Here is a 26,040-nt window from a genome sequence, read left to right on the forward strand (position 1 = left end):
AGTCAGTACCCATGTACTCATGTAATGACCCAGGCAGTAACACATGCACAGCTGCAATCCCTTGTGCACTACCCATGCAGTCCTCTAACCACCTACACACTACCCATTCACTCCATCAATTCCCCAGGTAGTACCCATGCAGTCCAGCAATCACCCTGTCACTCTCCATGCACTCCTCCAATCACCCAGCTAGAATCATGTACTTATCCAATCACTCCTACAACTCCCCAGCACTTATAAATTAACCATGCACTCTCCTTGCAGTACTCTAATTATCCAGTCCGTACTCATGTACTGATACAATGACCCAGGCACTATCACATGAACTGTTACAATCCCCTGTGCACTACCCATGCAGTCCTCTAACCACCTACACACTACTCATTCGCTCCTTCAATTCCAAGAAGAATTCATTTGCAATTCCGATGTCTGAGGTGCAGATGTGCTCCTGCCTGATAGTTCAAACAAAGGAGCTTTCATCCCTAATGTTAGTTTGTCATCTGCTTGCATTCAGGAAATGTAATGTGGCTTGTTGGGGGTGGTGTTTGGGATGTGTGTGACTTTGGGATTCATGTTTGACATGTCTTGCATGTGGCAAATGTGTGGCATCACTGTCTGTTACATTGCCTCACAGCTGCTCCTCCCTCCCTCCAAGCCTATTTACTTTATGCGCTGCATGGTTGCATCACTTGCACTCCTACAGTACACCATTGTCATGCTTTCGTGCACATGTCCACAAGCCTGACAACGACAAACTGATGTTGGCCATTGAAGGTGGGTGGCCACGTGAGTGTAGGCCTATGGCAAGGATAGGGCGGACACAGATGTAGAGTTCATGCCTGGTTGAACTCGTGCTGTGAGTAGGGCTAAAGACACACAATTGATGGACGGAATGCAGAACAAATCAAAACATTCCCCCCCAGTCAGGAGATCTGGGTTAAATCCATCATTCTTTTGCTCACCATGCCACCCCAGTTTAGACATGACCATATGCAAATCAGTCTTGACCCTGTGCCTCATGGGAACAGTCCAGCCCGAACTGCCAAGCCAGGTCCTCCCTGGACTGGAAACAAGCATCCTAGGACCGGTTTTGGGGTTTCACCCCTCTTCAGCCAGGATAGCTTGCAATCCAGTGGCACAGGGATCCCGGGACCTATATCTAGGCATACCCAGCGCACTTAGGGCGAGAGAGCAAAAGATACACAATTGATGGATGGCATGCAGAACAAATCAAAACATTCTCCCCCAGTCAAGAGATCTTGGTTAAATCCATCATTCTTTTGCTCACCATGCCACCCCAGTTTAGGGCTAGGCACGTGGCTCATGCTGCAGCAATACAGATACACACAACACTTGGCACGTATGAGCCATGTCCCCGAGCGGTCTTGCGCTCCTTCATTTCTCCGTTCGTGCGAGCCCGCCCTCCAGGTACATGCTACATTGCAACATTGTCGATTGTGTGCCAGGTGGCGCTGACACTAAAATACAGACACACGCATTATTTACTTCCTTGTCCAGTTCAGAACTGAACAATGGCCAGAGCCCTGGGCAAATTCTGCAAACCCCTACGCTGTACTGGCGTACGCCGGCTCTGCCTACTCCGCTTACGCTTACAGGAGGGGGGGACAAAGCTACATAACCGAGGTCTTCCCCACTGTCAGAGGTAACATGGTTGATGCATCATCCGGGCGGGCCGCACTGGATGGAATGTCTGTTGCCTACTGGACTCTGCAATTAATGAATCAAGACTGAATTTGAATTATGAGTCTTGTTGACCGCAGTGTAGGCTGGAGGCAGCAGTCAGCAAGGGCCTACAGCCACGTGGTGTTGACTTGTGGTGCACAGAGTTAGTGGCATCTGAAGCACTCATCATGTGCGTAGCCTGCGATGATGCGTTGTCCGGGCAGGCCGCACTGGTAGCAATGTCTGATGTCTACTGGACTGCGTCATCTGCAATCGCGACTCGATCTGAATTGTGAGCCCTGCTGTCCGCAGTGTAGGTCGAAGGCAGGTGCTGGGCCGCTGGGTTTGCAGGGGGCCTGTGTCGAGGAGGACGGTGGTCACAGCGGCGGCCTGGTGGCAGGGTGAGGGCCGCCACCCTGGCAGACGCGTTGGCCTTCCCAGAAGCGAACCACGCCCAGAGCCCCGGCCTATTTATTCACACTCCTACGCTAGTCCGGCTTACATTGGACCAGCCCACTCCACTTATGCTTACAGGGGTGAACAATACAGCTACATGATCGAGGTCTTCCCCACTGCCTGAGGTAACATGGTTGCATACACTGTCCACAACACTACAAGCACCAGCTGTATATGTCCACATGGACAGGTCTGTGCTCTGCATACTGAGGTCTGTCCAGCACATCACCATCACACTTGGCATTGTGTTCATTCGTTTTCATGGGTGACTTGCCTCCTTCACACATACTTGGTTCCCACCTCTCCCAACATTCAGCTATTGTGTGGCTGAGGGGGTCATGCCATTTTCAGAACGTCCGCTGTCCTGTTCTGCGCTGCCTCGGTGGTAGTCGGGGGGTGGTGGTCCGGGGGAGGTCTTGGGGTGGTGACGGTGGGTGTTGTGGCCCTCTTGGGTCTCCTAGCTGCATGGTCAGTAGCTCCATGACATGTGTTGGTCTTCAGATGTGGCTGTAGGCTGGTCTCCCTTTCATGCTGCAGGTAGTCATCCTGCTTCACACCAGTAAAAGGTTGGTGTTATCATGTTTTTTTGCATGGAAACGCCTACTCTGCATATCATTAGCGTTAGTTGTCGCTCTCATTCGTGGCGATGTTTTTTGCGGCAGCTATCGCTGGAAAAATAGCGATATCTGCAGTTTGCATCAGGTTGAGAATGGGAAGATAAATCTTTCACCATTTTTGCTGTGCTAAAGTGCAGATAATTTGGCAATAAATCCATGAGAATACGCTCCTATCAAGGACTTATCGATGAGTTATCGGCACTTTAGCACAGCAAAAGTGGTGAAAGAATTTTTGCCCCATTCTCAAGTTAGTGCAAACTGCCACATTGCCCACAGGCTGATGGTACCAACACAGCAGACAACCAACATCCATCCGCAGACAAAGCTGCCGTCTGTGCTGCACCTGTTGGCGTCTGGTACCTTCCATCCAACAACTGCCAGAGTCGGAGGAGTCTCACAGCCAGTCCTATTAAACTTCCTCACACATGTCTTGGATGCATGTCCACAAAAGCAACGGTGAGCCCCTGTATCCGCACCACACGCTCCTCCCAATTCGTAGTGTTCCTGCGCAACCAGCCCCAATCCCAGCCGTTGCCTTGCACCTCTGTCCTCCACATTCAAGATTGTGGTTTCTGAGATGGGTTTGCGCTAGGTCATGAAATCCGGTAGTCAACAGTAGTGGAAAAAGAGGACTTTATTACAAAAACATAAATTAACAACACGAAAACATCAGCCAACGAGTTCCATTCCCAACAGGGAGCTTCATCAGGGCAACTTATGGATCCAATTAACTGCATATCGTCCAGGAAATCCTCAATTCAATTCCATATTCTGAAAGTCTGTATTCAGAAACCTGTTGGATAAATGGTGACAATGGTCAAGCGTCCCTATGGTCACAAACGTAATCTGGTACAATGTATTGCACTTGGACAAACCGGAATGCTTACAGGTATGATCAATCCTGCACAAAAAGACCATAACAGAAGGTTGTGTGGTCGTAACCTTTGTAGGAACGAAAAGGAAGGTTACAACCACACAAACTTCTGTTATGGTCTCATTATGCAGGGTTTATCATACCTGTAAGCATTACGGTTTGTATCAGCTTGATACCACTGCAGCTTCACTTCACCCACACTGAGCAGGAACAGCTGGAGACCAAGCAAGGTAAGCATGCCAAAGCAGGCTTCCCGCACATGTTGGGGGCAATTGACTGCACACATGAACTACTTGTGCCCCCTTGCCGACACTGCACACAATCACCGCAACAGAAACCACACGCATTCCAACAATATGAAGGCAAAACTGGACCACCGGAGTCTGTACACTAATGTCGTCGCAAACTTCCCAGGCAGTGTGCATGATTCCTACATCTTCTGCAAGCACCCCTGCCCTGGTCCCCAGACCAGTTCACTGCCCAGCGATGACTGCTTGACCCTGCACACGCACACCTCAATGCTCAACTGCCGCCACCAGTGTGTCTCCAAGAGGGCCTACCACATTCCGGTGCAACCTCCTCAGCCGTCGCTGGATTCTGCGCCACAGGCCCCCAGCGCATCCTGCTGTACCGCGCTGTAAAGTCATGTCTGTGCAGCCTGCTGCCTTCGGCGCACACTGTGGTCCAGCTGGGCTCACAATTCAGATAGAACCTTGATTCCCAGGATGGCGTATCGAGGCCTACGCATCATCACAGGCTGCACATCCGCTCAGCTCTGGTGCCACTAACTCAGTGCACCTCAAGTCATCGCCACGTGGCGGGAGGCCCGTGTCGGCCAAAATGCCTTGGCTGCCTCCAACTCTGTGCACCTCAAGTAATCGCCACGTGGCGGGAGGCCCGTGTTGGCCAAAGTACCTCGGCTGCCACCAACTCTGTGCACCTCAAGTCATCGCCACGTGGTGGGAGGCCCGTGTCTGCCAAAGTGCCTCGGCTCCCACCAACACTGTGCACCTCAAGTCATGGGCCCTTTATGATTGAGTATTGTGGTGCCGATGCCATCATGTCACCTCCGGCAGTGGGGAATGTGATGTGGTAGGTCCCTAGGCCCTCATGCATAAATAATAACGACACGGACGCACCCAGATAGACTGTGGCACCCGGCCCTTTTTATTGGCAGGGTCACATGTCCTGTGATGCCTGTGCTGGATGGGTGTGGTGTGGGTGTAAACCAGCCCTGAGCGAGTGGCTGTGGCATGCTGAAAATTAGACCTGTGATCAGCAGATCACTACAGAGAAGACCTGGGACATGTACCGTTGTCATCCCCCTCTGTAAGCGTAAGCGGAGTGGGCTGGCCTGGCGTATGCCAGTCCAGTGTAGGGGTATGAACAATGACCCTGGGGCTCTGGGCGTGGTTCCGTCCTGGGCTGGACAAGGAAGTAACTAACATGTGTGTCTCTGTTGTAGTGTCACACAAGCAAATGATGGACGGAATGCTGAATAAATCATACATTCACCCCCAGTCAAGAGACCTCGGTTAAATCCATTATTCTTTTGTTCACCATGCCACCCCAGTTCAGACCCAGCCATATGCAAATCAGTCTTCACCCTGAGCCTTATGTGAACAGTCCAGACAGAACTGCCAAGCCAGGTCCTCCCTGGACCAGAAACAAGCATCCTGGGACCAGTTTCTGGGTATTACCCTTTATCAGCCAGGCTAGCTTGATTCCAGTGGCACAGTGAGCAAGGGACCCACGTCTGAGTAAACCTATCCAACTTAGGGTGAAAAGTGCTATGCAAACAAATGATGGACGGGATGGTGAATAAATCATACATTCAACCCCAGTCAAGAGATCTGGGTTAAATCCATAGTTGTTTTGCTCACCATGGCACCTCAGTTCAGACCCAGCCATATGCAAATCATTCTTGACCCTTTGCCTCATGGGAACAGTCCAGACCGAACTGCCGAGCCAGGTCCTCCCTGGACCGGAAACAAGCATCCTGGGTCCAGTTTCTGAGTATTATCCTTCATCAGCTAGGCTAGCTTGATTCCAGTGGCACAGTGAGCAAGGGACCCATGTCTGCACATACCCATCCCACTTAGGGTGAAATGTGGTACGCAAACAAATGATGGACGGAATGCTGAATAAATCACACATTCACCCCCAGTCAAGAGGACATCTTTATTTTGCTCACCATTCCACCCCAGTTCAGACCCAGCCATATGCAAATCAGTCTTGACCCTGTGCCTCATGGGAACAGTCCAGAAGGACCTGCCAAACCAGGTCCTCCCTGGACTGGAAACAAGCATCCTGGGACCGGTTTCTGGGTATTACCATTCATCAGCCAGGCTAGCTTGATTCCAGTGGCACAGTGAGCAAGGGACCCACGTCTGGGCATACCCATCCCACTTAGTGTGAAAAGTGCTACGCAAACAAATGATGGACGGAATGGTAAATAAATCATACATTCACCCCCAGTCAAGAGATCTGGGTTAAATCCATCGCTCTGATGATCACCATGCCACCCCAGTTCAGACCCAGCCATATACAAATCAGTCTTGACCCTGTGCCTCATGGGAACAGTCCAGACCGAACTGCCAAGCCAGGTCCTCCCTGGACCAGAAACAAGCATCCTGAGACCGGTTTCTGGGTATTACCATTCATCAGCCAGGCTAGCTTGATTCCAGTGGCACAGTGAGCAAGGGACCCACGTCTGGGCATACCCATCCCACTTGGGGTGAAAAGTGCTATGCAAGCAAATGATTGACGGAATGCTGAATAAATAATACATTCACCCCAGTCAAGATATCTGTGTTAAATCCATTGTTCTTTTGCTCACAATGCCAACCAAGTTCAGACCCAGCCATATACAAATCAGTCTTGACCCAGTGCCTCATAAGAACAGTCCAGACCGACTGCCAAGCCAGGTCCTCCCTGGACCGGAAGCAAGCATCCTGGGACCGGTTTCTGGGTATTACCCTTCATCAGCCAGGCTAGCTTGATTCCAGTGGCACAGTGAGCAAGGGACCCACGTCTGTGCATACCCATCCCACTTAGGGTGAAAAGTGCTACGCAAAACAATGATGGACGGAATGCTGAATAAATCATACATTTACCCCCAGTCAAGAGATCTGGGTTAAATCCATTGTTCTTTTGCTCACCATGCCACCCCAGTTCAGTCCCAGCCATATGCAAATCAGTCTTGACCCTGTGCCTCATGGGAACAGTCCAGACCAAACTGCCAAGCCAGGTCCTCCCTGAACCGTAAACAAGCATCCTCGGACCAGTTTCTGGGTATTACCCTTCATCAGCCAAGCTAGCTTGGTTCCAGTTGCACAGTGAGCAAGGGACCCACGTCTTGGCATACCCATCCCACCCAGGGTGAAAAGTGCTATGCAAACAAATGATGGATGGAATGCTGAATAAATCATACATTCACCCCCAGTCAAGCGATCTGGGTTCAATTCAGTGTTCTCTTGATCACTATGCCACCCCAGTTCAGACCCAGCCATATGCAAATCAGTCTTGACCCTGTGCCTGATGGGAACAGTCCAGACTGACCTGCCAAGCTAGGTCGTCCCTGGATCAGAAACAAACATCCTGGGACCGGTTTCTGGGTATTACCCTTCATCAGCCATGGTAGCTTGATTCCAGTAGCCAACAATTTCCCTATTTATAATTTTTAAAAGGGTAGTATATCCACAAATTGACATGTCCCAAAACTCATAAAAACACAGCTAACCCTCCTTACAGACCCGTTGTATCTACTATTGGGTCCCTTGCCAAACCTCTGTCAAAATTTGTGGATGTCTTTTTAAAACCCCTGGTAGCTGATCTCCTGGGTTACATCAAAGACACGGGCCACTTTATTGGTAAAATAGAAGGGATTACTTTTAATCCCAATACCGACATGCTAGTCTCCATGGACATCGAGGCGCAATATACTAATGTTCCCCAAACAGGACCGTTAGAAGCAGTCAAAAGTGCCCTTGAAAAAAGTGATCGCCAAAATGATAACTTGTTCATTTTAGAATGTCTGACCATTATATTACATGAAAACTTCTTTGAATTTAACAACACGACCTACAAACAAATTCAGGGCGTCAGTATGGGCGCGGCCTGCACCCCTAACGTAGCCAATTTATACATGGGAGCATTCAAAGATCGGTTTATCCTTAATGAAATCGCCCCATTTTATGAAAACATCCAACACTGGCACCGTTTTATTAACAACATTTTCTTTATTTGGAGAGGTCCATAAGAACAACTCACCGAATTCATTCTTTGGATTAATCTATGTGACCCCACCTCAGATTTAGCCCTAACATCAGCAAAGAAAAGATCGAATTTCTTGACATCTGGATTCAAGCTATTGGCCACACTATAAAGGTCTCCCTATATACCAAGCCCACGGCAAGAACCACCCTTCTCCAATACGAAAGTTATCATCCCCACCATCAAAAAGATAGTGTACCATTCAGTCAGTTTCTGCGGATTCGCAGAAATTGTACCGACATGAGTAACTTTGATCGGCATGCTGACCAACTTGAAAACAAACTCCTCAATCTAGGTTACCCACATAGAGTTATCAGAGACGCCTATATGAGGGCCAAATATTATAACAGGGAGGCTCTCTTCCAAAATGAATGCAAATCTGACGACCGTAAATTGGTTTGTGTCAGTCAACACTCCAATTGTGACAATAGGCTTCGCGAAATCATTAACTCTCAGTGGCATATCTTGAATTCCAACAAGCAGGAGAATCCCCTTCCGAAACCTATTTTTGCATTCCACAGAAATAAGAATCTAAGAAATTGTTAGGTAAATCTACATTTTGTGAACATAGACAATTTGTGCAAAGATCCATCACTGGGAAGGACCCTATCTGTGGTACTCATAAATGTGGCAACTGCCATGCGCGCAACTTTGCTATTGTTACTGCAGAACTGGAATGGGGTAAGCAAAAATTTCAATTTAAAGAAATGGCTAACTGTAGATCATCTAATGTTATATACCTCATCCTGTGTCCCTGCAAGCAGGGATATGTCGGTGAAACAAGCAGAGAATTTAGAACCAGGTTCAGTGAGCACAAATCCGCTATTAAAAACAAACGGATAGGTGCCCCTCTGGTTGGCATTGGTACGCTTCTGACCACTCGGAAAAGGATCTCAAATGGATGATCTTGGAGAAGATCCACCATCCTAACGATGGTAAGTCTGATGGTCTCAGATCTTTATGCTCTCTAAGTCATTTATTTTTTTATTAATAAAAGTCTCCTTCACTTTGCTATTTTATCTCATGGCATCTTTCCATGCATTTTGTGTTTAGCAGCATAGATATCCTTAGCATCCCGTTAAGTGTGGAGAGGCGCCATCGATATTGTCCTATAACAGCTTTATTATTTTCTGTTACCAGATGACATCACTACTACCAAGTATGTGGCCCCACTATCATTCTCATCACTTTCTTTTTTATTGTTTCTTAGAACTTAGTTATCTTATCTGATTATTCCATTCTAGCACCACTCTTGGTCTGCTCTACGCGGTTATAGGACCATCCATTAATATGGCTGCTGCTCCTCACTATACACTTTGGTGCTCTTTTTTCTTATTCTACCTTATTTAGTTGTCTCTAATATGCTCCGATTATGATATATATTCATGATGCTGTTTTACAATTATGTTTTTAATTCTTGTTGTCCCTACAGACGTATGTAGTATGTATCTTTATTGAGCCCCTCTTACTGCACATTGAGGAACAGTATTTGTATCCAGGATGGCAGTTGGCCACCACCCTACTTGATTTTACAGCGCCCTGATGAAAGAATTGGCAAAAAGATTTCTCACTTCCGAAATGCGCGTCGGCGCGTTTCTTGTAATCTTGTGAATATTTGTATTGTATAATTTGTGTATGATATCATTGTTTTTTTGCTTTGTGGTCTCTGTATGTACCTGATTTATTGTTTCATGTTTGTGTTCTGTTTTGAAGTTTGTAATTGCACGTTGTCTATTGGTCTACTGATTATGATTATGGGGCTCCATAACTTTCGATGTACGTTTTTATGAATTCTATGATAATTTCACTTTATGATGTAATCCTTATATATATCAATATATGTCATCAAAGAGGAATAGTATATTTTTGTGTGATACAGGACTCAGGACTGTATGGGAGGGGAAGATGAGAAAAACTTTCATTTCTATATAAAGCCCTCACCCACCAACCTAGCTGGTGGCATGCTTCATCATCGAGCCCACCCAGTGACATTGAATGTGCCACTAATAACTGGCTTTCCTCAGGACCTTAATTATGTGAATGTGAGATCTACGCTAGAGGTGAGTGTATAACCTTATATGTGTTGCACGCACTAAGGTGCCCTACGTGTGGGAGGGGGATTCCCTCTCTGAACATTAGCTAGCGATTTGCAGCGAATGCCCCAAGAGATTCCGGCAGGGATTCTGATTTACTTCGTTGATCAGGACCCTCGTGAAACATGTTGTGCTGCAGCGGATCTCCTTGATTATATATATCAATGTCTTATATTACATTAGAAAATTTAATAAACTTTACATTTTAGATAACACTACTTGTCTATGGGACATGTAAATTTGTGGATATACTACCCTTTTGAAAATTATAAATAGAGAAATTGTACTTGTTGTTGGCTACTGTATATCCCTTGCTCTCTCTATTAATCTGTTTCAGGGGCCCTCTTCTGTTTCTTTACGTTAGCTTGATTCCAGTAGCACAGTGAGCAAGAGCTGGGTCAAAACTGAAATGGCATGGTGAGCAGAAAAACTATGGATTTAGGCCCAGATCTCTGTACTGGGCTGAATGTATGACATTTTTCTGCATTTTGTCCATCAATTGTTATTTTTGAATTCATCACCCCGAGTGGCACGGGTATGCCCATACGTGGGTCCCGTGCTCTCCATGCCACTGGAATCAAGCTACCCTGGTTGATGAGAGCTGAAAGCCCGAAACCGGTCCTAGGGTGCTTGTTTCCAGTTCAGGGAGCACCTGGCCTGGCAGTTCGGGCTGGACTTTTCCCATTGGGCGCATGGTCAAGACTGATTTGCATATGGCTGGGTCCAAACTGGAATGGCATGGTGAGCAAAAAACGATGGATTTAGGCCCAGATCTCTGTACTGGGTTGAATGTATGACATTGTTCTGCATTCTGTCCATCAATTGTTCCTTTTGCATTCGTCACCCCGAGTGGGATGGGTGTTCAGACGTGGGTCCCATGTTCTCCATGGCACTGGCGTCAAGCAACCCTGGCTGATGAGGGCTGAAAGCCCAAAACTGGTCCTAGGGTGCTTGTTTCCAGTCTAGGGAGGACCTGGCCTGGCAGTTCGGTCTGGACTGTTTCCATTGGTGCAGGATAAAGACTGATTTGCATATGGCTGGGTCCAAACTGGAATGGAATGGGGATCAAAAAAACGATGTATGTAGGCCAAGAGCCCTGTACTGGGTTGAATGTATGACATTGTTCTGCATTCTGTCCATCAATTGTTCTTTTTGCATTTGTCGCACCGAGTGGGACGGGTGTCCAGATGTTGGTCCCTTGCTCTCCATGCCACTGGAGTCAAGCTACCCTGGCTAATGAGGGCTGGAAGCCCAAAAACCGGTCCTTGGGTGCTTGTTTCCAGTCCAGGGAGGACATGGCCTGGCAGTTCGGGCTGGACTCTTCCCATTGGGTGCAGGTTCAAAACTGATTTGTATATGGCTGGGTTCAAACTGGAATGGCATGGTGAGCAAAAAAAAGGATAGGATTAGGCCCCGATATCTGTACTGAGTTGAATGTATGATGTTGTTCTGGATTCTGGCCATCAACTGTTCTTTTTGCATTCTGTAGTGTCAGCCCCACCCGGAGCGCAATTGGTAATGTTGCACCCTGTGACTCAAGTCCCACAACATGAGCAACATGGACGTAAGGGGGAATCACTGACCCTACATTCACCCATACTTCTACACTTGAATAATCATAGACATCTGTGTGAATTTGAATGTTTAATGCACATTCAGAGGAGTGTTGTCTAAGGTATTTTCTTCTCTTGTTTTTGGCATAGCCAGTACTATGTACTTATCCAATCACTCCGCCAATTCCCAAGCACTTATAAATTCACCATGCACTCTCCTTGCAGTACTCTAATCATTCAGTCAGTACCCATGCACTCATGCAATGACCCAGGCACTAACACATGCACTGCTACAGTCCCCTGTGCACTACCCATGTAGTCCTCTAACCACCTACACACTACTCATTTGCCCCTTTAATTCCCCAGGTGGTACCCACGCAGTCCAGCAATCACCCTGTCACTCCCCATGTACTCCTCCTATCACCCAGCTAGTACCATGTACTTATCTAATCACTCCGCCAATACCCAAGCACTTATAAATTCACCATGCATTCTTCTTGCAGTACTCTAATCATTCAGTCAGTACTCATGCAATGACCCAGACACTAAGACATGCACTGCTACATTCCCCTGTGCACTACCCTTGCAGTCCTCTAACCACCTACACACTACTCATTCACTCCTTCAATTCCCCAGGTAGTACCCATGTAGTCCAGCAATCACCCTGTCACTCCCCATGCACTCCTCCAATCACCTAGGCAGTACTATGTACTCATCCAATCACTCCGCTAATACCAAAGCACTTATACATTCACCATGCACTCTCCTTGCAGTACTCTAATCATTCAGTCAGTACCCATGTACTCATGCAATGACCCAGGCACTAACACATGCATTGTTACAAACCCCTGTGTACTACCTATGCAGTCCTCTAATCATCTACACACTATTCATTCTCTCCTTCAATTACCCAGGTAGTACCCATGCAGTAGAGCAATCACCCTGTCACTCACCCATGCAGTCATCCAATCACCCAGCCAGTGCCATGTACTTATCCAATAACTCAGCCAATACCCAAGCACTTATAAATTCACCATGCACTCTCTTTGCAGTACTCTAATCATTCAGTCAGTATACATGTACTCATGCAATGACCCAGGCACTAACACATGCACTGCTACAATCCCCTGTGCACTACCCATGCAGTCCTCTAACCACCTAGACACTATTCATTTGCTCCTTCAATTACCCAGGTAGTACCCATGCAGTCCAGCAATCCTCCTGTCACTCCTTATGCACTCCTCATATTATGCAGGCATTATCCATGTACACATACAAGCACCTATGTAGTCCTATAGTATATACTGTATCGTTAAATAATATTAAATTTAATTCTCATATTCTTTTTTTCAGATATTCTTCATTATTATTTAGAAAGACTTACCATGACAAAGAAAACAGAAAAGAAACAATACTATTTAAAGAAAATACAACAGCAGGAATTACATCAAGTACAACATGTGGGCAAAAAGAAAAAGTCTTCCAGTAAGAGAACAAAAGAATCCATTAAAAGACTTTCAAGGACCAGAAAAGGTTTTGACAATGTAGAAAATAGAAAGAATTCCTCTAGAACAAAGAAGAATGAAATTAAAAAAGGACAAATTAATGTCAAATCACGTTTTGATAATACAATCTATGCTAAAAGAAGAATAAATCAATTTTATGAAATAGGAAAACGTATGTTTGAAAGTAAAGTAGTATACAATTTATTGAACGATGGCAAGAAATATAAAAAAAGATCTGTTTTTTATAAAAAGAAAAAACTGATTGAAACTATAGTTGAAAAGTCTTTTGAAATAAAAAGAAAATTGTTCATTTTAGTTTTAAACAGAATGCGAACATTAGATAAACCAATGCTTTCTATGAAGGAAAACACTAAAAAGAAGAGACTAATTACCATAACTAACTTTTGTGATTTTTTTGGGTGAATGGAAGCACACTTCAAGTTCAGAGCCTTTTTTTAATGAAGAGAGCTATTTTTAAAGCAATACACTAGTTCACGCAGTTGCTACCAATGGTCGTGCTTATGAAGTGAAGAACGGTTGTGCAATTAAAAAAGAAAAGATTGTTCCTAGAAATGTAGAAGACGTGATAGCTGATGAAGTTCTACGGAGACATACTAAAACCCAGTTTATACTTGGGATTGTAGTAGTATTTGTAGTATACAACAGGAGTCTATTGATATTTTTCAAAATTTCTCACGAGCGTATAGTAAGAAAAGTGGTTTGCAAGGTCATTCTCTGGCTTGTCTTTCTAGAAAAGTGTGTAAAAGTGGTTTTCATCATTTGAGAATGTTAGCAGTACATCACTCTCAAATGCGGACTTTAGTAAGAATATTCTACTATGTAAAAAGTCGTGCAATAATTTAAGGTGACTTAAACAGAGTTCTTTTGCATGGATCAGTAACAGATGTAAAAAAAGTTTGTGATGAAATAGAGTTTCATTACTTTGGTCCTGAACAAGAGTGTAGAGAAAGTGAGAGTTACATAGGTGTAGGTGCTGAAGAAGACATGGAAGATAGAAGTACTGAGAAGTTTGAAAAAGAAATTACGTAGTTTGAGGTAATTTGTTGTGAAAGACCAAACTATATTTGTATTTGTTGTCGACAAACTTCCTATAAAAATCAAACTAGGAATGTTGATCTGTATTTATAAAGTAAAAAAGTAAACAACGATAAGTGGAAGGAATTTAGAGCTTATTTGTTGGTGGAGGATTGCTTTGAGTTGGGTAGTGATCAACGTATTTGTGAATATTGTTATACCAAATTAGACAAGAACAAAATGCCAGCTAGAGCTGTAAGTAATACCCTAGAGTTGGTCGCTTTTCCCCCAGAACTGGTAGATTTAAACACGTATGAGTCCATTCTGATTCAATTTGTGCACCCGTTTCAAGCTATTGTTCGTATGGAGCCTAAAACAGGTAAGCTGCCTCCATCAGATTTACAAAGAGTCTTAAAAGGAAGAGCTGTGTACTTACCTCAAGATTTTTTTTAACCCCTTGTGTGTGCACGACGGCTCCAGGCCGTCGTGCATTGCGGTGGGCGTGTGCGCACGACGGCCGGGAGCTGTCGTGATCGCGAACGCCGTTTATTTCTCCCGCACAGCGGGAGAAATAAACCCGCACGCAAGGGGTTATAAACCTTGAAACTATTGGTTTAGGAAACTGAACCTGTAGTTTTTCTAGTTAATGGTGTTCCTAAGAAGAGTCAGAAAATATGGCAAGAATTAGTGGATGTCAGCAAAGTGCAAAAGGCTACGTTATATCTCACAAAAAACAATGTTTACAACAAAAATGTGTATGTGGAAGAAGAGGAAATCGATTTAGTTGATGATAGCGAAATTTCAAGTGGCCAAATTGAAAAAGTGGATATCTCCAAAAGTGAAGACATTTATGAACATTATAGTGTACATCCTTTACATACAAAGGAAGTGATTGGAAATATTATTGAATTATTCCAAATGAAGAAAGCGAAGGGAACTCCCATGAGTGTTTGGGAAAGAAGTTTGGAAGCTTGTTGTTTTCCACAGCTCTTCACCACTGGAAAATGTGGACGATATGACAAATGACCAGTACAGATTCCAGCATCAGAATATCCTACAACAAGATTATACTCAGAAGATCCAAGATTTCAACAATGTATTCCATACATATTTCATCTTTTGTTTGAAAGTGACTTGTCTGGACTTTCATATGCAGTGAACCACATATTAAAAACAGGAGTTCATCTTCAACATGTTTCTGCAATGGAGTTCATGGACAAAGTAGACCAGAGAGACGATCATTTAGAATCTCAATTGATTAATTTGATGGCGTGTCAATGTGGCACTAATGAGTATTGGTATCGTCGTCATGGAGAACTTAAATGTATGTTAAGAAACTTAGGAATCCCTACATGGTTTGTCGCGCTAAGCTGTGCTGAATACGCATGGGACGATTAACTTGAATTTCTTCAAGAAGCAAATTCAAATATTAAAAACATTGAATTTAAAACAGCTGGAGGGCTGTGTTCCTTGGATCCAGTAGATGTGTGCAGATATTTTAATCATAGGTTTCAAGCTATGATGTCTTTTATCTGCAATAAAACCAACCCACCTTTTGGAGAAGTTATTGATTTCTTTTGGAGAAAGAAGCACCAAGCTAAAGGTGCTCCTCACATACAAATGCTTTTATGGATCAAAGATGCACCTAAGTTTGGAACTGATTCGGATGAGACTGTTTTATCTTTTATTGAAGACTATATTACATGTGCTATACCAAAAACAAGAGAAGAAAATACCTTAAGACAACAAGTTTTACGGTTTCAAACTCATCAATGTGGCAAATACTGTCAATGGAAATACAAGTCAAAGGAAAAGTTTTATTCCAAATGTCGTTTTGGATTTCCACGTCCAGTAATATCGAAAGGAAGAGTCAACAGTTTCATGTCAGCAGTGAGGCATACTAAAACTAGAAAATCTCCCAAAAATACTTACAATTTAAAAAGAAGTGAACAATCAAAGTATATTAATGATTATAACCTGTGATTTTGTCGATGTGGAATGCAAATATGGATATCCAGTACGTTGCAGATAATTCCATTGCTATTGCTCGGTATGTTACGTCGTACATAACAAAATCTGAAAAGACAGAATTGAAAGAAATGTGGGAAGAAATTTCCCAAGAGAAGACTCTTAGTAGGAAATTGTACAGCTTTAGTTTGAAGATGCTGTCTCATCGAGAGATTGGATCCTATGAATGTTCGGATCGGTTGACCTCTGCAAGTTTATTTTCAAAGTCGAGAGGAATCATTTGGGTTAGTCTAGGTCTTGCTGCAACACAAAATCGAGTACTTAAATCTATACAAGAAATCAAATATTTAGCATTAAATGAACCAGAAAGCGCAGATATTGTTAAAACAAACATGTTGGATACGTACTATCCTAAAAGAAGTCCCTATCTTGAAAACATATGTCTCTATGAATTCCTGCAATACTACAGCGAAATATTTCAGAGAACATAAATGAAGAGAAATACGCAGTGATTGGTTCTGATGGATGTTTGGTGAGACATAGTAAAGGAAGCCTCATTAATCACAGGAAACTGAGTTGCGATACTCCAAATAAAAGGGAATTTTACTATTTAGCACTTCTGCAACTCTTCAAGCCTTGGCGTACTGAAATGGAATTACTTAGAGATTTTCAGTCGTATGAAGATTCATTTAATGCATGTAAAAATAGCATTGAATGCACAGTTTTTCAAAATTATCTACAAATGTTAAATGAAGACATTCAACAAGAAGCTACTATTGCAGCTGTCATTGCTAGAGACAGTTCTCAAGACAGTCAAAGTTCTGCTCCTCTGAGTCAAGATCCACAGGAGAACCAATTCTTAAAAATGAAGCAGCTATTGCTATGAGTGAAGAAAAAACGGCAATACATCAAGCTCCACAGGATATTATGGAGTTGGGAAACTTGGAAGAGCAACTAGATATTGAACAAGAAGAAATATATCAGCAAGTTACACAACAGATTGACCATAGTTTACTTCATGAAAATAAAGAATGCAACTGGACATCATTTGAACCCATCCGAATGTATATCAGTGGTCAAGCTGGTACAGGAAAAAGTTTCTTAATTAAAGTTTTGACCAGTTATTTACAGAAAACCATTGAATCACATTTATCTTGTGTTGTAACCGCTCCAACTGGGTTAGCAGCAGACAGCATTAAAGGGATTACATTACATCGTTTACTAATGCTACCTGTTGAACATGAAAACAAGTTGGAATATCACAAGCTTTTTGGAGAAGCTTGATTTGAAGTTTCAAAAGTACTAAAGAAAATGAAACTTGTGATAATTGATGAGGTGAGCATGGTCTGAAATGTAATGCTTGCCTTTGTACATTTTGAATGCAGCACATTTTAAAAACAGATTATGATGTGTTATTTGGAGGAAAACATGTGATTGTTTTTGGCGATCTACTACAACTTACTCCTGTAAAAGGGGAACCAGTTTGTAAAACACTTCTGCATGAAGACACCGGGAAATCTTTGGGAAGTATTGGCAATGTCAACGTTTGGTCAGATTTTCAATACAAAGAACTTATTAAAAATATGTTGCTTCAGAAATAATATACAAAAAAATTGGAGAAAAGAAATCTATAATCTGCCTAATGCCAACACTGTGAGAGTGTTCTATATTCAATGAAGAACTTTTAAAGCTGGAAAAACAATAAATAATAAAAATGGAAGCTCTTGATAAAATAGAACACAAAGCAGTTACTATTATTTTGACAAAAAACTTTTAAACAAAATTAGATTCTTTGGAAAAATCTATATCTAAAACTGCTGGTTTAGAAAACAATTTATATTATGTGAAAATGGCGGGTAATTTTATGGCGTAATTTGGATGTGTAAAAGCTTTAGTAAATGGAGCAATGGGAAACGTTTTTTATTTTGTTAATTATCAAAATGGAGATGGAATTGAATTTTTGAAGATTAAATTTGATCACATTGAAGAAGAAAAACAGATTGGATGTTGTGCTGTTCATTTTGTATTTGTTAAAGACTTGTATGTTCGTAGAAAACAGTTTCCTCTTTCTTTTGCATATGTGGTGACTAATCATAAATCTCAAGGTTTAAGTGTATACAGTGCTTTGGTAAAAATTGGAAGTACCGGGTTTAAAGAGGGTATGGCATATGTTGCATTGTCCCGAGTCAGAATTTTATCAGGATTGTATTTGATTGATTTTGATGAGAGAAAGAGTAGTGCTGATGCAAATTGTGTAAGAGAGTATAATCTGTTAAGAAGACTGTATGCTCCCAACTTAGGTGAATATCCTGTATATGAATAGCGTGTACTATTTCGAAAACGAACATATGAGAAACTCTGTAGTGAGGTTGGAATGAAGAAAAAAAATCAAGAGAATGTTGAGGTTCCAAACAAAAAGAAAAAGGACGCTGTTGAAGATATTGTAGGATATCAGTTAGAAAACAGTTCAGGTATCAACTGCAATGCTAATGTAGTTGTGAATTTCATATTTTTTCTAGAAACTCTTCCACAACAAATTATGGAGAATCGAGAAAAAAGATTTTGTTCTTTAATGCATTCTATTTATGAAAACTTGGCAACCGATAAAACTAAAATCCAAAGTGCTTCTGGCATTCGGCATCTTCTAAATACATGTTCTGGTTGTTCACAATTTACACTGAATGTACAGCAAGATGCTCAGGAATTTCTAATGTTTATGCTTGCAGTATTGGAAGATGAAGGAATAGAAATTGAAAATCTGTTTGGACTATGTTACAGATCGGACCATAAATGTGATAGCTGTTCATTTTCTTCAACCATTGAAATGACACTGAAAGATTCATATATTTGACAATACCAGATTGCAAAACAGTGTCTTTTAACAAATTAGTAAAATCAGCTAATGAAAAATATGGAATGTAGTCACTGCAAATTTGAAATGTTTTCAACATTATTTATATAAAGATTTGGTCAATATATAATTTTAATGACACAACGTTGTAGAGCAGATGGAAGAAATCGGAAAACTAAAATTACAAATTTTGTAGCAAGTCAACTGTCAATATCAGGAAGAACTTCCAAAGCAGTGGCAATTATTTTCCACAATGGACCTTCTACAACATCTGGACACTTTACTCTGTATTTAAAGTGCAATAAAGGATGGACACATTGTAATGATGCTCATTTGGAATTCAAATGTCGGTTGCCTATATAATTACCAAATTCATATCTAATATTTTTGATGCCAAAGTTTTTAAAACATCATTCGGCAAATTGGGAAGGTATCAACATGAATTAATGAGTTTATTTATGAAATTTTCAATACAAATGATTTCAGAAATATCATTCAGCCTAGTGGGAAGATATCCATATGAATTAAGAAGTTTATTTTGGATATTCTCAATGCAAATGATTTTTCAAACATTATTCGGCCTATAGGGAAGATGTGAAGATTTACTGTTTAAATTATTGTTTTATTCTTTGATATTGTATTTAGAAAATTGTTTTTGAAAGAAGCAGTTCATATATGTGATCTTTCTAGTAAATGCAATGTAAATGAGAGTGTTTATTTTAGGAAATGTAAACAGATCGTTGAATTTGTTGTAAATATTTTGAAGAATGATTTTTTTTTTCAACAATCTTATTGATTGTATTGTTTTGCCCGCTGTTACATGATGATCAAAATTGAAATCACTATGTGTGGTGAAATTCAATAGAATCTGCAAACAGCAAAAATGGCAAACTGAATATGTTATGTAATTGTAAAATTATATTGTGTTCATAAAACCATAATATTATCTGTAATAACAATATTTTTTCTTTTCTTTTACAGAAACTAATTCTAAAGTTTGAAACTATTTTAAATTAAAATTATAATAAAACAACTGAAAAAATGTTTCAATCAGTTTCATATCTACTTCAAAAAAGGTGAGATTAAGTCACCCAAGCATTACCCATGCACTGCTACAATCACCTGTGCACTACCCATGCAGTCCTCATAACCACCTATACGCTACTCATTCTTTCCTTCAATTCCCCAGGTAGTACCCATGCAGTCCAGCAATCACCCTGTCACTCCCCATGCACTCCTCCAATCACCCAGTCAGTCCTATGTACTTTTCCAATCACTCCACCAATACACAAGGACTTATACATTCACCATGCAGTCTGTTTGCAGTACTCTAATCATCCAGGCAGTACCCATGTACTCATGCATTGACCCAGGCACTAACACATGCACTGGTACAATCCCCAGAGCACTACCCATGCAGTTCTCTAACCACCTACACAGCAGTCATTTGCTCCTTCAGTTACCCAGTTAGTACCCATGCAGTCCAGCAATCACCCTGTCACTTTCCATGCACTCCTCCAATCACCCATCCAGCACCATGTACTTATCCAATCACTCCGCCAATACCCAAGGACTTATAAATACATCATGTAGTCTCTTTGCAGTACTCTAATCATCCAGTCAGTACCCATGTACTCATGCAATGACCCAAGCACTAACATGTGCACTGCTACAATCCCCTGTGCACTATCCATGCAGTCCTCTAACCACCTAGACACCACTCATTTGCTCCTTCAATTACCCAGATCGTACCCATGCAGTCCAGCAATCACTCTCTCAGTACCTATGCACTCCAATCATGCAGGCATTACCCTTTCACTCATACAACCACCTAAGTAGTACTGATGCAGTTATGCAATCACCCAGGCATTACTCGTCCAATCAGACAAAAACTATCCATACACTTATACAAGCACATACGCACAACTGATGCACTCATGCAATCACCCTGGCACTACCCATGCAGTCTTCCAAACACTCAAACACTGCCTATGTACTCATGCAATAACCTGTGCAGTACTGATACACTCATACAATCACCCAATCACTAGTGATACAGTATTCCAATCACCCAAGCACCACTTATATATGAATGCAAACACCCAAGCATTACCAATGCACTTCTGCAATAATCCAGGCATTACCCAACCACATCTCCTGATATGCAAGGACTACTCATGCACTTATGCAACCACCAAGGTATTACCCATACACTCGTCCAGTCACGTAGGCACTGCCAATGCACTCATCCAATCACTCAGGCACTACCAAAGCACTCATGCAATCATCCAGGCACTACCAATTCACTCATTCAATCACACAGGCTCAAGTGATGCACTCATGCAATCCCTTATGCACTACCCATGCACTCTTTCAATCACTTAAGCTCAACATATGTACTCATGCAATCATCCAGGCATTACCATATACGCATTGCTCTTTTTTTAACAGAGTAGGTGGTTCTAAACAGAACCGTTTTCTTCTTATTTTTTCAATTTTATAACTATTTTGTGTGTTTTTAACTATTTTGTAGTTTTTTTGGGTGTTTTTTAAAAAAAGGGAAAACAACAAAACAAACTGTCCAACTTTTCAATTAAACTATAATTGCAAAAAAAAATGCAAAAAAAAGAAAAACAATTAACAAGAGTGGTTTCTTGCGGCAGAAACCACGGCATCCACAGACTGCAAACCATAACAAACTACAGTCTTGCACTTGATGCAGTGCTGTTCTAAGTTTGCGAACTCGGGACGGATGTCGAGTCCACGGTTTGCTGCAGAAGTGCTTGGTCCAGCAGTTTGGTCATCATGCTGCTCTGCTCCCCGGGCGCGATGATGTTGCTAACGGGACAGATGACGAGGATGCAGTGTCTGCAGGTGCTTCCTCATACTGGAATTGCCGCATGAATACTTCTTTTCACTTCCACATGAAAGGACCCTGGGACATAGCGTGCAGCTAACTTTCCAAGCATTAACCTTCTTTTCCCCCTCAGGAATATTAAAGAAGGTCCATACCACAGACTCCTTCTTCTTCTTCACTGGTTCCTCCAACTCTTTTTCTTCTGTTGCCAAATTGACAAGTTCAGATGAAGAAGCCATTTTTTAGTTATAAAAACACAAAAACAATATACAACTTAGAAAAAAACCATAACAGGTGTGTCTCCTAGGATGCAGTCAAATGAATGAAAAAGAGGGAGGGGGTCCTTCACATTCTAGAAACAAAACCTTGTAAACCAATTAAATAGTTTCTTTTGAAATCACATGGGGTTCACTCACCCAGCGTGCACCCGGCACGCACTCGGCACGACTTACGAAAAATGTATTTAACAATAATATAACTTCATTCCAAATAGAAATGTATCAATTTTATAATTACTTTAGATAATCTCTTCCTTTAAAACACATACTAAAGTTATATACATATACTTTTAAAACATAAACATTTTACGGGAGTCACGCACCCAGCGCAACCACATACGTACGTGAGCTTACACGGGGCCGGACACCGCGTACCTGTCGCATACCACATGTGCATCCATCGCGAAGTTCGGAAAATATACTTAAGACTAATACATCTTTAATAAAATTACTAGTATATGCTTCTTCAAAGTAGTTTATATAATCTCTTGATTTAAAATACATATTAAAGTTATATACATATACTTTTAAAATAAAAACATTTTATGGGAGTTGCGCATCCAGTGCGACCTCATACGTACGTGACGTTATGCGGGGTGGGACACCGCACACCTGTCGCATATCAAACGCGCAATCTCCATGACTTTAACAATATGGTGGCTTGAATCCGAGCACACACCGAGGTAGATACATGATCGGTACAGGACTCCACTTTTTTGCAACAAAAAAAAATATTGGGAAATAAATAAAGCAAACTGTTTTGGTATAACAGTGGTCTGTGCCCGTGATTTTCCTTCAGGAAAAGAATTGCGAGTTGCTTCATATATATATATATATATATATGTATATATATATATATATATATATATATATATATATATATATATATATATATATATATTCTAGAAAACAAAAACATTATATTATTTTTACAACAAATAAAAACTAATGTAAAATATTTTTAACATATAACGGTTACAAAACGGGGAAGTTTGAACCTGGAGACCCGACAATCGAAGTTTGAACTTGGAGACTCGAAAATCACTGAGAGCCTGGTTCGCGATGGGGAAACTGCTGGTGTCCTGCCCTCCCTCGCTCACCTTGGAGTTCCGCTGGTGCTCTGCTGTGTCCAACCCTGCCGTTGCTGCTGCCGCTGTGCCATCTTGCGGCCCCGGTGAGAGGAGACTACAGCTCCCAGGCGCCCTAGCGCCCCATCGACGTCACCCAAGCGCCCGGAGGCGCTCAAAAGAACGCCGCTCCCTCGGTGGAGCGGGAAGTTTGAACCTGGAGACCCGACAATCGAAGTTTGAACTTGGAGACTCGAAAATCACTGAGAGCCTGGTTCGCGACGGGGAAACTGCTGGTGTCCTGCCCTCCCTCGCTCACCTTGGAGTTCCGCTGGTGCTCTGTTGTGTCCAACCCTGCCGTTGCTGCTGCCGCTGTGCCATCTTGCAGCCCCGGTGAGAGGAGACTACAGCTCCCAGGCGCCCTAGCGCCCCATCGACGTCACCCAAGCGCCCGGAGGCGCTCAAAAGAACGCAGCTCCCTCGGTGGAGCGGGAAGTTTGAACCTGGAGACCCGACAATCGAAGTTTGAACTTGGAGACTCGAAAATCACTGAGAGCCTGGTTCGCGACGGGGAAACTGCTGGTGTCCTGCCCTCCCTCGCTCACCTTGGAGTTCCGCTGGTGCTCTGCTGTGTCCAACCCTGCCGTTGCTGCTGCCGCTGTGCCATCTTGCGGCCCCGGTGAGAGGAGACTACAGCTCCCAGGCGCCCTAGCGCCCCATCGACGTCACCCAAGCGCCCGGAGGCGCTCAAAAGAACGCCGCTCCCTCGGTGGAGCGGGAAGTTTGAACCTGGAGACCCGACAATCGAAGTTTGAACTTGGAGACTCGAAAATCACTGAGAGCCTGGTTCGCGACGGGGAAACTGCTGGTGTCCTGCCCTCCCTCGCTCACCTTGGAGTTCCGCTGGTGCTCTGCTGTGTCCAACCCTGCCGTTGCTGCTGCCGCTGTGCCATCTTGCGGCCCCGGTGAGAGGAGACTACAGCTCCCAGGCGCCCTAGCGCCCCATCGACGTCACCCAAGCGCCCGGAGGCGCTCAAAAGAACGCCGCTCTCTCCGCGTCGCGGGACGCGCGCGGGCGGGCGCCGGACGAAGCCCGGACAAAGGGCGGGCCGTCTGAGGCCGTCAGGGGCCAAAGGAGGCCGGGCTGGGCCACCCCTCTTGCTCCCACAGCATACCCCTGACTGGTACGTTATTATTGCTGCTGGACAGACTCGGTGTAGTGTTTCACAACAGACTGTTTGCTTACATATCCCGCTGTGATTATCCCATTTATCTAGTAGCTATGGCAATGTCCACACGCTCGGGCAGGGGAAGCACATTGGGTGGGGGCTCTGTAAGTGGCACTCTTGACCACTTTATAATTCGTGCCTGCTCTGTATTAGAGAAAGAAATTGCAATCACAGAGCGACGCCTTTCCCAGGACGCTATAAAAGACAAGCGCTCCTCAATGGGCGCATTTGCGCTAGCTGCTTCACCCGCCCAAGTCAACACCCAAGTGGTCGACACTCCAACAGGGAACTTACCACACCTACTGATGAGTGTGGATACAAATTCTCCTGGTCCTAGTGATCCTGTCCCCGTGACATTGCTGGACCTTTCATACTCTCCCCTGTTAGTTGCTTCTCAAGTTACACCTAATACTGCTAATACTGCCACTCCATCTCTTGTAACCCCTGCGACTACTGAGCCACCTACTGCAGTGGACCCAAAAATCGTTCCAAATAAAAGGAAAAGAGTGGGTAGCGGTAACAGGGAGGATCAAACAAAAGCTCATAAGAAATGTAAAAGTAAATCACGTACTGGCATGGGTAAGAAAGTGGGTCAAACAGCTTCACCTACACACCGCCAGCTCAGGATAAGACCATCCCCTGTTCACCCGGTCAACCCAGCCACTGATACTTTCGCAGAGCAATTTCCCCAACAATCTGTATCCCAAAATGACCTCGATCCTCAGCTTGTACTGATTGGTCAACTTGAAAAAACTATTAAATCTTTTCTACTTCCTATGATGGAAAGAGTAAAATTATTGTCCGAGAGGCTCGAGAGATTTGAGCAGGCCTCCCTTGACAATTTCTTTTCTCTCAAATCCCTAATCAAGTTGCACTCAAAGTTAGGTAAGGACCATGATACCATTACTGATCCATCTCTAACTACCCCTAACGAATCTATACCTCAAGCTGCCCTGTCGAAACCAAATGTTGCCTCAAATCTAGGCCCAAAGAATGGAGTTATTCCACCCGACTTAAGGCCCTCATTACCCACGTCATCCTCGGGTAGTTTTCTTCAAAATAAAAAATCAGCCTCTGGCTCGACTAATAGTCATCCAATCTCCGGGGAATTGGGATACATTGCTGAATCTGCTCAGAATCCTCCAAAACCATCCACCAATGAATCCATACAAATTCAATCTAAAGTCCCCCTACTGGCTTTGAACAGTCCCTACCTTGTGTTAATCTTCCACCGGAGTGCCTACCATTTGTCGCCATTCTGACTGGAGTCCCGCACCCTAAAGCTGCCAAGCCAGAATCTTACACCGAACTACATAACAAAACAATACACTGGCTGAATATTAATAGGCCACTCCCGAAACACTTGGATGGGCAGGTTCTTCATGTCAGAAGGGTATCCTGGGTGGGCAATAAACCGAAAAATACGTCTGGTGATTGTGTCATCATAAATTTCAGGGACCCCCGGGTCACAAGATTAATTTGTAACTACCAACAACCCACTATGAGTGGCATAAGATGTCTAGATCTAAACCACTTTTACTCTGAAACTTCTTACCCTCATTATTTGTACTCTTCTTTTTTCCAATCATCTTATGATGGTTATTCCAAGGGAGTTGGAAACATCAATGAAAAAGCCTTTCCTACTTTTGCTCCCAGCAGATACTATGATACCTATAGCTGCTACGAGCACTATTGACAT

This window comes from Triturus cristatus, chromosome 5_1 (genome assembly GCF_964204655.1).
Source record: "Triturus cristatus chromosome 5_1, aTriCri1.1, whole genome shotgun sequence".
NCBI classification, from domain to species: domain Eukaryota; kingdom Metazoa; phylum Chordata; class Amphibia; order Caudata; family Salamandridae; genus Triturus; species Triturus cristatus.